Here is a 13,216-nt window from a genome sequence, read left to right as displayed (position 1 = left end):
GCGGGCCTCCGGTCCCGGGTCCCGCCTGCGCGCCGGCGCCTCCCAGGCAGGCGCCCGCGGGAGGCGGCGGGAACCCTGCCGTTTTGTGGAGCGTGTGCCGTTCAATGTTCTGAGGAAACGTGGAGCGCGCGGCTGCGATGCGCTAACCTGGTAAATGTTTCCTGCTGCCCTCGTGAAAGCAGTGGCCGCTCCACCTCGGGACTCCGGGACCCGTTCGTAGCCGCTCGGAGAGTGCGCGCCTGCTGTGATATTTACAGTTTCCCCCTCAAACCAGAGTGAACGGCCGTGGGATCGCGGGGGCGCGGATCGTTGCGGGCCGCCTCAGTCGCAGACGCCGGGGCCCCGCTTTGTTTCGGTGTTTGGACCTCGCGTTCGTCCTGGCTCCGCCTCCGCGGCGGGGACTCCCCGGGGGTCCTGCCCTCGGGCGCCCTGCAAGCCGTGCGGCGAGGCTCCCTTAGCGCCAGCGCTGGCTCCACGCCGCTGGGCCCGGGACGCCCCCCAGACCCTGGGGTTCCCGGGGTCCTGCACCCGGGGCCTTCGGAGGTGAAGCCTCGGTGGACGCCAGGTATTTCCTAGAACCTCGTTAGTACGCCCTGGAAATAATGCCCTCAATTCGAAGAGCAGGACGTTTAAAAATCTTTGGAGTCGAGACGGAATATGAAATTTAAAATACCATTGATGAAATTGCTCTTACATACGCGACGTAATTTCTTTACGATAGATTTTTTTTTTTTAGATTTTATTTATTTATTCATAGAGACAGAAACTGAGAGAGACGCAGAGACACAGGCAGAGGGAGAGGGAGAAGCAGGCTCCACTCAGGAAGCCTGACGTGGACTCGATCCCGGGTCTCTAGGATCACACCCGGGCCAAAGGCAGCGCTAAACCGCTGCGCCACCCAGGCTGCCCTACAATAGATTTTTAAATTGGAACTGTTAAGTAGGACGTAGTAATGGTGACACTTGGAATTTAATATATCATTTCACACTTTTATTAGTGGATCAGAATAATAACTTCAATTCCCGTTCAATAGCCATAATTAGATGTACACTCTAGAAAGGGATGTTCTCAAAATACCATTGGCTAAAAAAAGGATTACTTTCTTTTGATGAATGAGGAAGCACATCCTTATTTTCTCAAAAATTGTACGTGATGAGGCATAAAGCAACTGAAAGGCAATGTTTCAGATGCCATAAAGAAACAAATCAAACAGCTTAAAGGTTTTTCTTATATAGCGAGATACCCTAGAGTTACAAACCGGGAAAGAGGATATTGCCTGGTACTATAAAGGTAAAAACAAAAACAAAACGTGTCAGATCACTTAAGGCTGAATTTACTCATTTTTTTTTTTTACAAACAGATTTTCTTTTACTCTTGAGTTACAGAGAAAGTGAAGTTCAAGTATATCACTTTTTTGTCAGCAAGCTTTCAGATTCCACCAAAGAGAGATTCCTATGTTAATACAGAAAAAAAAAAACCAGGAATATTATTTCAAAAATGGAAGTTATCCAAAATGGAAACAAACATATAGACTCTAGGATACAACAATAGCAGAGGCTAATGATTAGTCACCGAACTGTGTGAACCTTTACAGGCTTTTAAAGGAAGTGGAGGGGGATCCCTGGGTGGATCAGCGGTTTAGCATCTGCCTTTGGTCCAGGGCGTAGTCCTGGAGACCCGGAATCGAGTCTCGCGTCGGGCTCCTGGTGTGGAGCCTCATCTCCCTCTGCCTGTGTCTCTGCCTCTCTTTCTCTCTCTCTCTCTCTCTCTCTCTGTGTGCCTATCATGAGTAAATGAGTAAAATCTTAAAGAAAAAGATGAAGTGGAAAGAAAGAGTCACCCCTCCCCCCTAGAGTGGAGAAGAATGTGGGCAATCTATATGTTGGGAGAAGTGTGGAAATAAGAATTGTGTAGGGAAGGTGGCCTGGGGCTCCTTATTTTTCGAACCCTTGGCATCTCACCTGCCTGACCTTAGCCTGGCCTGCTAAGCCTCCTGTAAGTGCAGGAGGTGGGACGGAGGTGGGGGCACCAGGGAAGCTCCTCACTGATAACAGGCTGGAAAATGGACAACTGTGTTGCTTGATAGGTTCAAAAGAAAGGACTGATGAAACAATACTGGCCACTTTGGGCCACCTTGTCTTACCTGCTGCCATTCTAAGGAGCCTTTCTAAATCCTCTCATGATTCCAGAGTAGTCTCAGTTCCCGCAAGAAACCAATATTTGCCATTAAGTTAAAAATAGAATAATAAAAGATTCAAATTTTCAACATTACATATGTCAGTAACAGGTACCTTATTTAACTATATGTGCTAAGTTCTTTACAAAAAAAAGCACTTTATTTTCTCATTTAATCTACAAAAACTCTTTGAGGGTTTTATATTTTATGGTTGAGAAAATAAGGCTCAGAGGGATTAAGTAACTTGCCAAGGTCACAGCTACTAACTGGCAGAGACAGGATTCAAGCCAGGCTGACTAACCCTAATACTTGTGCTTTTACCACACCTATTCTATTTAATATTTGTAGAGTTCTTCATAATTTGCAAAACATTTTTTGTATCTAATACTTCAATAAAGGACATATTTTAACTTGACTCCCTATTCAAACACTATTTTCGTTGTACAGTATATTCTTTGGAGTTCTTGTCTAGTCTTTCAGAAAATAGATGGCTTTAGAGTGCTGTAGATTTTATTTCATGGAACGTGGTCTTAAAATTATATGTCTTTTGGGGGATGCCTGGGTGGCTCAGCAGTTGAGCATCTGCCTTTGGCTCAGGGCATGATCCTGATCCCAGGATGAGTCCCACATCATGCTCCCCGCAGGTACCCTGCTTCTCCCTCAGTCTGTGTCTCCGCCTCTCTTTCTGTGTCTCTCATGAATAAATAAATAAAATCTAATAAAAATTTGTCTTTCTCTAAATTCATCTTTAAGTTACCATCTTTATAATGTTAAGTCCCACACATCAGTGAAGAAAATATATTGCTGTAAGGATTATGTATATATAATGAAAAGTAGGTTTTATATAATTGGTGCTTTTTTTACCCTTCAGCTATTTCCCATATTGTTTGGTTAAGGTATAATGTACATAGTTAAATTCAATCTTGAGTATATATAGTTCAGTGAGTTTTGATAAAAACTACCACAATATAGATACTTAACATTTCATCATCCCACCCTCCCATTCCTTTGTGACCCTGTGCATTCTTCCCCTAGGTCTTGGCAACTACTGATGTGTTTTCTGTCTCTATAGCTTCACCTTTGCCAGAATGTCATAAAATCATACAGTGTGTACCCTTTTAAGTTGGCTTCTTTAGCTTAGCATAAAGCTTTGAGATCTATGCATGTTGTTTTGTGTATCACTAGTTCATTCCTTTTTTAAAAAAGATTTTACTTATTCATGAGAGACACAGAGAAGAGGCAGAGACACAGGCAGAGGGAGAAGCAGGCTCCTCACAGGGAGCCCAATGTGAGACTTGATCCCAGGACCCCAGGATCACGTCCTGAGCCAAGGCAGATGCTCAACCACTGAGCCACCCAGGTGCCCCTAGTTCATTCCTTTTTAATGCTGAGTAGTATTGCATTGTGTGGATATACCACAGTTTGTTTATTCATTTCCCAGTGTCAGACCTTTGGGTCGTTTTGTTTTTTGTGATTATCAATAAGCCACTATACACATTTGGGTACATATTTTTGCATGGATGTAGGTTTTCATTTCACTTGGTAAAATACCTTGGACTAACAATGGGACTGCTAGATGTTGTAAGTACATGCTTTAACTTTGTAAAAGTTATGTCAAACCATTTTCCAAAATGGCTCTACATGGGATCCCTGGGTGGCTCAGCAGTTTGGCGCCTGCCTTTGGCCCAGGGCATGATTCTGGGGTCCCGGGATCAAGTCCCGTGTGGGGCTCCCGGCATGGAGCCTGCTTCTCCCTCTGCTGTGTCTCTGCCTCTTTCTCTCTCTGTGTGTATCATGAATAAATAAATTTTAAAAAATCTTAAGAACAACAAAAACAACAACAAAAAACGAAGTGGCTCTACCATTTTTGCATTCCTTCAGTAGTGCACAAGAGTTTCAGTGTCTCCTTATGTTTGCTAGCATTACCAGATTCTTTTTCTTTTTATCCAGTAATAATATTTTTAAAGAAAAATTATTGAGCCAATATTTTAAAATTCGTTGATTTCTTAATCTAGATATCTTGCTTGTCAGTTAGTCTGATTTCTCAAGTTTGAGAACTTGAGAAAGTTCTGTCTGGCTCACCATTTTGGGGTACAATAGCTGCAGGTGCCTTTGGGTGAACATGTGCTCTCCAGTTGACCTCAATCACATTCTCCTGCTTCCCTCACTTACTTTACCTGCCTATATCTGAGGGCATTTTTGAGACCCCCTTGCAGAATAGTTGAGAGCTTGGCTTTTGGAGTCAGTGACCTGAATTCAAGTTCCAACTCTGCCTCATGGCAGTTGTGTAACTCTGGGCCCCTCTCTGACTGGGTGTCTCCAATGCTCATTTTCCCTGTCTATAAAATGGGTCTGGTTATATTCTTATCGCAAAGGGTTCTACTGTTTTTTAAAAATTTGGGTAGTGAATATTCAGGTATCAAAGTAGAATTTTAAAATGGGTAATAACATAATTCTTAAAAATTAGATCTTCCATAGCTCTTGTTCATAGAGTAATACATTGATAGGGTTGAGACTAGCAATCACAAAACCTAGCTTAAATTGTTCTAAAAAAAAAACCAAAAAACAAAAAACCACCTTTTGCTTTCTACTATTGCTTTTTTTTTTTTTGAGGAGGGGTGTCCTAATTTCAGAAGGGCTCTTTGAGAACTAACTGGAAATCAAAGTCTCAATGTTATACCTACATTACTGATACATAGTTTATTTTGCATATAAAATTAGACTGAGGCTAGGTTTAATATAGCATAATTAAAGGCATTTAGAGCTTTGCAGATGAGTTTATATAAGAGCATCCCAGAGTTTTGTAACTAAAAATATTACCTAAGTTTTAAAAACTCTTGAGGCACATAGAAGATCTGTTGTTACAACTGTTCAAACATAACCTTAGCAGTGGTGAAAGCAAGTTATTTTTACTATTTTTAAAGTTCACTTTCTAATTCAAAGAAATCTAATACTTCCATATTCTAACTAAAGATAGTAGGTATTTTATAAATAGTCAAATAATGTACAGTGAACATTTCCCTGCGAATTCTGGGTCCCAGAGATTCACATTCCTTGAAAGTATCTGAAACTAAGGGTATTTTAACCCAGCTACACAGTTATTTTTACAGTAACAAAAGAGATGGATTGACTCTATGGACATTTCTTATGCTTGAAAGATAAATAATCAAGTAACAATTTGCTTTCTTCAGTGTACATTGCTCTACAGAATTCTCAGTGGATCTTATTTACAATATGTAAATGCATTTAATGTCTGTTTTAAAATTACTAAGTCTCAAGCACCTCCTAGCATGTTTGAAGAGAGGAAACATCTGTCAGAAGTATTTACTGTGACAAACACAGAGAGAAGCAATCATGTGTACGCTTTTTGATACCATAAATTATTTTTAATTGAACAGTGAAGACATTTGTTTAGAATCAGCCTTTAAATAAAAAATAGTTTTGAACTAATCTTTAATTAAAGTGTACATCGACAGTATCAAGTTCAGTTTGAGGGTCAAAACAACGTCAGTGAGTCTGACTTTTTCCTCCCTGTAGGGAAAGCAGACTTGTGTAAATATACATGAGCACAGACTGCATGCATTTATAAAAGAGGTGAAAAACATTCCCCTGTCATTGGACAGATGTTGCTGCACTGTGTTCACATAGGATATGGGCACAGTTCCTAATGTGTAGAACCTTAAAGGAGGATGGGGTACATACTTTATCATTTTGGAAGAAGATTAAGCTTTTTTATACCTCTGAGCATTAAATGTACGCTATAGGGGATACGTCTGCTGATACTAGCTCATATCCCCTTGAAGAAATTAAGGGAAGGAGTTACTTTAATCGACTTTTTAGATTTTTAGAATTTATTCTTTGTATGTGTGTTTTTAAGATTTATTTATTTATTTATTTATTTATTTATTTATTTGAGAGACAGAGCACGCATACAGGGCTCCCCTGTATGGATGGGAAGATGGAGAGGGAGAGAGTCTTAAGTAGACTCTGTGCTCAACGCAGAGCCTGATAAGAGACTTGATCTTACGAACCTGAGATTACGACCTGAGCCCAAGCCAAGATTCAGAAGCCTAACAAACTATATCACTCAGGCACCCTGAGGGTTGAGTATTTTGCTTTAACATTTTAGTGACCTTCTACTTTATTCTCATTATTTGTTATCTTTAAATTAGTAAAACGTTAGCAGTAGACCCCCCCCCCCCCCCTAAAAATCAAGAGCTTAATGAAATTCCATATTGGTCACCTTTTATTATAAAGAGGTAGAACTGATCTTCCCATTTAGTGAGACTGAAATCGTTTATAATACCAAAATGATATTTTGGCATGCCTTCAGTAAAAATGTTACCTGAAGAAATAAAAAGCTTTAAAAATATTTATATAATATTTTTTTCACATTATAGAATTGAAGACTTGGGATTGAGCATAATTGACTTCACTGACAGTGACAGAAGCAGGACATTATTTTCTTCTCATGGGAACCTCTCTATTCTGCCAACTTCTTTTAGAGCATCCTGTCTTTGCAGTACAGTAGTAGTTAAAGATGCATTTAGCTCTGTATTTAGTGTTCCTAGTTGGGAAAATGAAGATAGAATGATTTATTTGCTGTTTTGCCACTGCAGTCCTAATAATTAGAGCTTTCCTTGGAGGTATAGGATACACAATACATGCCACAGTTCACAACTGATCTAACATGGTGTGTGTGGCAATGTATTTACTACCAACATTGTTTTGAGTCTGTCCATTTTTTATTGTTTTTCTTTCCATCTTGATGACCTATTAGCAAGACCTTTCAAGATGCTTGGCAAAGAAATGAAACTGAAGAACACTGTCATGGAACTGACACTAATTACAAAAATCTTTTAAGAAACTACCAGGGTGCTATGGACAGAGTGGCTATGGTTTTGATGGTAATAGCAATGGACATAAGCAAACTCTCACGCAGCTTCTTTGTTTTTTTGTTTGTTTTTGGTGAGTGGAGATGAGCTCAGACTCTACATCCTTTTTCCTCTCCCTGAATAAATCGTTTTCCAGACTCATAGGATCCTTTCTCCCTTATGCCTTCATCCCAGCAAGCCTAAGCCACTCTTGGGAATGGGGGTACGATAGCGCATCAGTGTTGTTCACAGGTCTTCTTTAGGTTAGCTCCATTAAGGAATTCTAAGTCACTATCCCTTGACTGGACATACCAAAGAGAATCTAATGACAAACCTACTTTACATTCAGCAAGCAGTTCTGGAAAAAGGAAATCTATTCTGGAGTATGTACACTGGCTCTGATTACTTTCTCAATGAAATATTCTATTGTCCCCTTCATTGTATTGTAATGACTACTGTGATATGGTTGGAAAGGTCAATAGAGCAATCATATTGATTATAAATTAAAAAAAAACTTGACAGAATAATGTATAGAATGTATTAGGATCCGGTTTATAATGCTCGTAGCACTTACACAGTCCACAGTAATTGAGTCATATTTTAGTCTCTAACTAGCTTGTTGTAAGATCTTTGAGATCAGGACTATTTCATTTGAGTTTTTATATTCATATTTATTTATTTATTTATTTATTTGAGAGCCCAGCATATAGCAGGTACCTATTAATTTTATAAATAAATGAACTTATTTTCTGGGATGGTTTATCTTTACATTGAAGCAATATCATTTTTTAAAACTAAAAAAGCAGGGGATCCCTGGGTGGCTCAGCGGTTTAGCGCCTGCCTTTGGCCCAGGGCGCGATCCCGGAGTCCTGTGATCAAGTCCCGCATTGGGCTCCCGGCATGGAGCCCGCTTCTCCCTCTACCTGTGTCTCTGCCTCTCTCTCCTCTCTATGTGACTATCATGAATAAAAAAAAAAAAAAGAAAAAAACATCTAAAAATAAATAAATAAAAGAAAACTAAAAAAGCAATTTTCAAAAAAAAAAAAAGCAATTTTCTTTTTTTAATTTATGATAGTCACACAGAGAGAGAGAGAGAGAGGCAGAGAGAGAAGCAGGCTCAATGCACCGGGAGCCCGACGTGGGATTCGATCCCGGGTCTCCAGGATCACGCCCTGGGCCAAAGGCAGGCGCCAAACCGCTGTACCACCCAGGGATCCCCAAAATTTTCTCCTCGTTAGGAAACTTAAGAGCTGATTCATGTGGAGCTACATTATGCATATACTCAAGGTTTAGAATAGTGACTCCAACTGATTTTTTAGATCATAAACCCTTTTGAGAATTTAATGAAACTTCTCCTTCAGGGACACCAGATTCAGAACCTTTGATTTGGAGAAGTAGTGAAAGTAGCCTATCTCTGTAATGCTCTGGGTCGCCCCTCCTTTTCTGCTACTAGATGTCCTTGGCTTAGTCATCTATTCATTAGTAGACTACCCATCATCAACTAGGCCTCAGGCTCCTTTGATATGACCTCTAGTCATTCAGACCTCTTTGCCTGCTACTTCTTGGAATGTCCTTAGTCACTTGCCCTATCTCAGTGACTCCCAGCTCTTCTTGAAGTAGTTGTTCCACCACAGCTATGTAATTATTTGGGCACACCAACCATGAACTTTTTTTGTACAGGGGGGTTCTTGGTCATGAAGGATTGAGACCCAAGAATAAGGAGACAGTTGAAGGACCTTCTCTTCCTCTGTGTTGTTGGCAGTGTGTTCCACCTTCCCAAAAAGGGGAAATCACACAAATATTTGAAAGGACCTACCCCAGATCTTCAATAATTTTAGGGTTATCTTCTTGGGAGCTTTCTGCAGATGCATTTCCATTTGGAAGGTATCTGTGTATATCAGAGAAAAAAACTACTTTTGGCTTACCCATCTGTAGGTAATAAGCTAACTATGTGATGCATTGTTTCAAAGTTACCTGTAGCATACAAAGAATTAAAAAGTTCTGCTTTAAAACTAATAACTGAATTGTAAACCTGGCCTATGACAGCATTAGACTATTCAAAATTACAATTTATGAAATGGAATTAAAGTTAAATAGATCCACAGTAAGACCAATTAAAAATTAATATCACAGACTTTCATGCATAAAAACCTATCCAGGAAAGTTTATGGTCAGCTCTCATAGCCAAAATGGTTACACCAACATTAATAGAAATATTAACTGCCCTTGCATTCTGCTGTTTTTAGTTTTTCAGACTGTTTAACCTTTAGGGAGTAGATTACTTATATATAGTTTTTGGAGTATGTTCATAACTTTATTTTGGCACTTAACATTCCACATCATTTTCCTATTGATAGATCCTTCTCCCTTTCCAGCAGTTATTTCCCTTTAAGTGGGAACTGTTTTATTCAGCGCCCAGCATAGTCCTGTGCACATCCAAAGTACCCAATAATTATTTATTAAATGAATAAGTGAATGCTTCCATAGAAAGCACTACAGAAGCATATGCTAAAAGATATGCATGTATTTTGGACTTTGTTATTTTTTTTTTAAAGTATATACATTTTATTTCTTTTTTTTTTAATTTTTATTTATTTATGATAGTCTCACAGAGAGAGAGAGAGAGAGAGAGAGAGGCAGAGACACAGCCAGAGGGAGAAGCAGGCCCCATGCACCGGGAGCCCGATGTGGGATTCGATCCCGGGTCTCCAGGATCGCGCCCTGGGCCAAAGGCAGGCGCCAAACCCCGCGCCACCCAGGGATCCCACTGGACTTTGTTAAAAGTGTTTGATTTTTTACAATTTTTTAAAAGATTTTATTTATTTATTTATCTGAGAGAGGGGAGAGTGGTGCACACACTCACACAAGAAGGGGGAGGGGAAGAGGGAGAGGGACAAGCAGAATCCCTGCTGAGCCGGAAGTCCAATGCTGGACAGGATCCCATGGCCATGACCTGAGCTAAAGACAAATGCTTAACTGACTGAGCCACCCAGGCATCCCAAAGTGTTTGATTTTGTTTCCAGATTTGGGTTATATGGTGTTATGTGGCTATATTTAGAACAAAATTTCTTATCATAAGATTCTTGAAGTCTGAAGTCATAATCTCTATAAATCTTGTCATAATACCCAATTAGAGCTCCAAATTTACAAGGCTAGCAAAAATGCATAGGTCAGGAAGTACAAAACTTACTCTTGTTCACTTAATAATGTATTTGGTTGTACAGAGATGTCTTTAAAAGGTTCATCTTAGCTCTTCTAGAGATCTGAAGGTGTATTTTAGATTTTAAAAATACATATCTCCTAGACTTTAATTCATACTTTCCATTTCTTTTGAGTAGTAATAACAGAGCCTTTGTATAAAGACAATAGTGTTAAGTTGTTGGCCACATACCTAAGGACAGAGTTATTGTATGCTACATACATGTACCCACAGATGTCATTGATATTAAATCTGAAAGGCTCAGAACTGTGTCATTGTGTTTAGATGGGGATGGCAAATGTGTAGGATGTGAGAGAGAAGGATATCTGCAAGTGGCAAAGGGAGAATAATTAAGTACTCCTGAGGAAAACTCAGATAGTTTTCTTTTGCGGCTAGTCAGCTTTCAATTTCAATTTATTTTAGTTGACTTTAGAGTTTATTTTTCAAAATAGTAAATCATATAATCTATTAGAATATAAATTTTTTTCATATTATCCTATTTTTTCTGTAGTCCTCTTTTTTTAAAAAAATTATTTACTTGAGAGAGACTTGAGAAAGAAAAAGATTGAGCACAAGCAGGGAGAGAGGCAGAGGGTGAAGGAGAGCAGGGAGCACAACCTGGGGCTCTATCGCAGGACCCTAGGATCATGACCTGAGCTGAAGGCAGACACTTAACTGACTGAGCTACCCAGGTACCCCTGTAGTTTCTTTTTATTTATAAAAATTATTTGTTTACATTATCACATATATACACAACTGAAGATTTTCCTAAATTCCCATCAATCTGAAATGAATTTCTAGGTAGAGGAGACATTATTGTCCTTATATCCAAGCACAGTTCAGCCAGTCACTGCTAAAGTGGTAACTACAAGCCAAAGCTGGTTTGATGAAGTTAGATAATTGTGATTAATCATTGTACCCTGTGTTATCTTTGTGACTTTAGACAAGTTATTTCATCTTTCTAAAATTCAGCTTTCTCATCTATAAAATGGATGTAATAATTATCTTCGCCATAGGTTATAATGATTAAATGCAGGGATGTTTACAAATATATTAAATGTTTAGCAGAGTAAAATTATCTTTCTTTTCTTTCCTAATCCCCCTTCTTTGCCTCCTAGAGTGCTTTCTTTTTAAATTATTAATTATTATTATAATAGCAACTACAGCAAAGTATGAAATGATAACTGTACTATGTAACATTCTATATGGCTTTTTTAAAAAAAATTGTGCTAAGAACATTAAGCATTTTTTGCAATTAAAATTATTAACTTCTTAATTTTAATTCCAGATACTTAGCATATGGTGTTATATTAATTTTAGGTGTACAATGTAGTGATTCAAGATTTCTATATATTACTTAGTACTCATCCTGATAAGTACACTTTTTAATCCTCTTCACCTATTTCATGCATCCCTCCACCCATCTCCCCTCTGGTAACTATCAACTTTTTCTCTTTAGTTAAGAGTCTGTTTTTTGGTTTGTCTCCTTTTTTATCCTTTGCTCATTTGTTTTGTTTCTTAAATTTCACATATGAGTGAAATGATACAGTATTTGTCTTTCTCTGACGGACTTATTTTGCTTAGCATTATACTCTCCAGTTCCTTCTATATTCACAAATGGCTAGAATTTATTCTTTTTTTTTTTTTGAATTAAATTTATTCTTTTTATGGCTGAATAATATTGCACTATAAATGTACAACATGTCTTCTTCTTTTTTAAAAAAATATTTTATTTATTTATTCATGAGAGAGACAGAGAGAGAGACAGAGACCGAGACAGAGGGAAAAGCAGGCTCTATGCAGGGAGCCTAATGTGGGACTCGATCCCGGGACTCCAGGATCACACCCTGGGCCAAAAGCAGGCGCTAAACCACTGAGCCACCCAGGTGTCCCACAACATATCTTCTTTATCTACTCATCTATCATTGGAAACTTGGGCTGCTCCCATGATTTGACTCTTGTAAATATCCTGCAATAAACACAAGGGTTCCTGTATCCCTTTGAATTAGTTTTTGTGTATTTTGGGAGTAAATACCCAGTAGTGTGTTTACTGGATCATAGGGTAGTTCTTTTTTTTAACTTTTTGAGGAATATGGTATTCCATAGTGACTATCCCAGTTTGCATTTCTACCGGTTGTATATGAGTATTCTTTTTTCTCCACATCTTTGCCAACACTTCTTGTTTGTTTTTTAAATTTTGGCCTTTCTTAGGGTATAAGGTGATATCTTATTGTAGGTTTGATTTGCATTTCCCTGATGATGAGTACTGTTGAGCATCTTTTCATGTGTGTATTGTTTATCTGTATGTCTTCTTTGGAGAAATGTCTGTTCATGTCTTCTGCCCATTTTTTAATTGGATTTTTTTTTGTGGTGTTGACTTGTATGTGTTCTTTATATATTTTGGATACTAATCCTATATTGGATATGCCATTTGCAAATATCTTCTCCCATTCAGTAGGTTGTCTCCTCTTAGTTGTTTACTTTGATGTACAGATTTATTTTTTTAAGATTTCTTTTTTGAAGATTTTATTTATTTATTCATGAGAGACACAGAGACACAGGCAGAGGGAGAAGCAGGCTCCATGCAGGGAGCCTGACGTGGGACTCCATCCCAGGTCTCCAGGATCACACCCTGGGCTGCAGGCGGCACTAAACCGCTGTGCCATCAGGGCTGCCCAGAAAAATTTTTTTAATGTATGTGGTGGGATGCCTGGGTGGCTTAGTGGTTAAGCATCTGCCTTCAGCCCAGGGTGTAATCCTGGAGTCCTGGGATCGAGTCCCACATCGGGCTCCCTGCATGGAACCTGCTTCTCTCTCTGCCTATGTCTCTGCTTCTCTCCCTCTCTCTCTGTTTCTCTCATAAATAAATAAATAAAATCTTTAAAAAAAATGAATGTGGTAAGAACACTGAACATGATATCTACTTTGTAAACAAATTCTTAAGTGTACATTGTTTTTGACTATGGG

The 13,216-nt window shown here is 38.8% G+C and overlaps 1 protein-coding gene across 4 annotated transcripts in view; it reads right to left on the bottom strand.

Moving 5' to 3' along the window:
* The window catches only part of PPP1R42 (protein phosphatase 1 regulatory subunit 42), a 65,529-nt gene that overhangs the window by 7,327 nt on the left and 44,986 nt on the right, over nt 1-13,216 (bottom strand). Inside the window, exons 7-8 of one of the 4 annotated variants that reach the window (XR_013367225.1) lie at nt 8,867-8,938; nt 4,770-5,707 (exon numbers count right to left, since the gene is read on the bottom strand). The exons of 1 other annotated variant lie outside the window; for it this stretch is intronic. The gene's annotated coding sequence lies outside the window, so the exon portion shown is untranslated. Of the gene's footprint in view, nt 1-1,229; nt 1,453-4,769; nt 5,708-8,866; nt 8,939-13,216 lie in introns of those variants that run through there. 2 more of the 4 variants (XR_013367224.1, XR_013367226.1) reach the window with 2 other exon arrangements.

Source organism: Canis aureus, chromosome 28, assembly GCF_053574225.1.
Source record: "Canis aureus isolate CA01 chromosome 28, VMU_Caureus_v.1.0, whole genome shotgun sequence".
Lineage (NCBI taxonomy): Eukaryota > Metazoa > Chordata > Mammalia > Carnivora > Canidae > Canis > Canis aureus.
The sequence above is the reverse complement of the archived record's forward strand: the minus strand, read 5'-3'. Positions and strand labels throughout refer to the sequence as shown.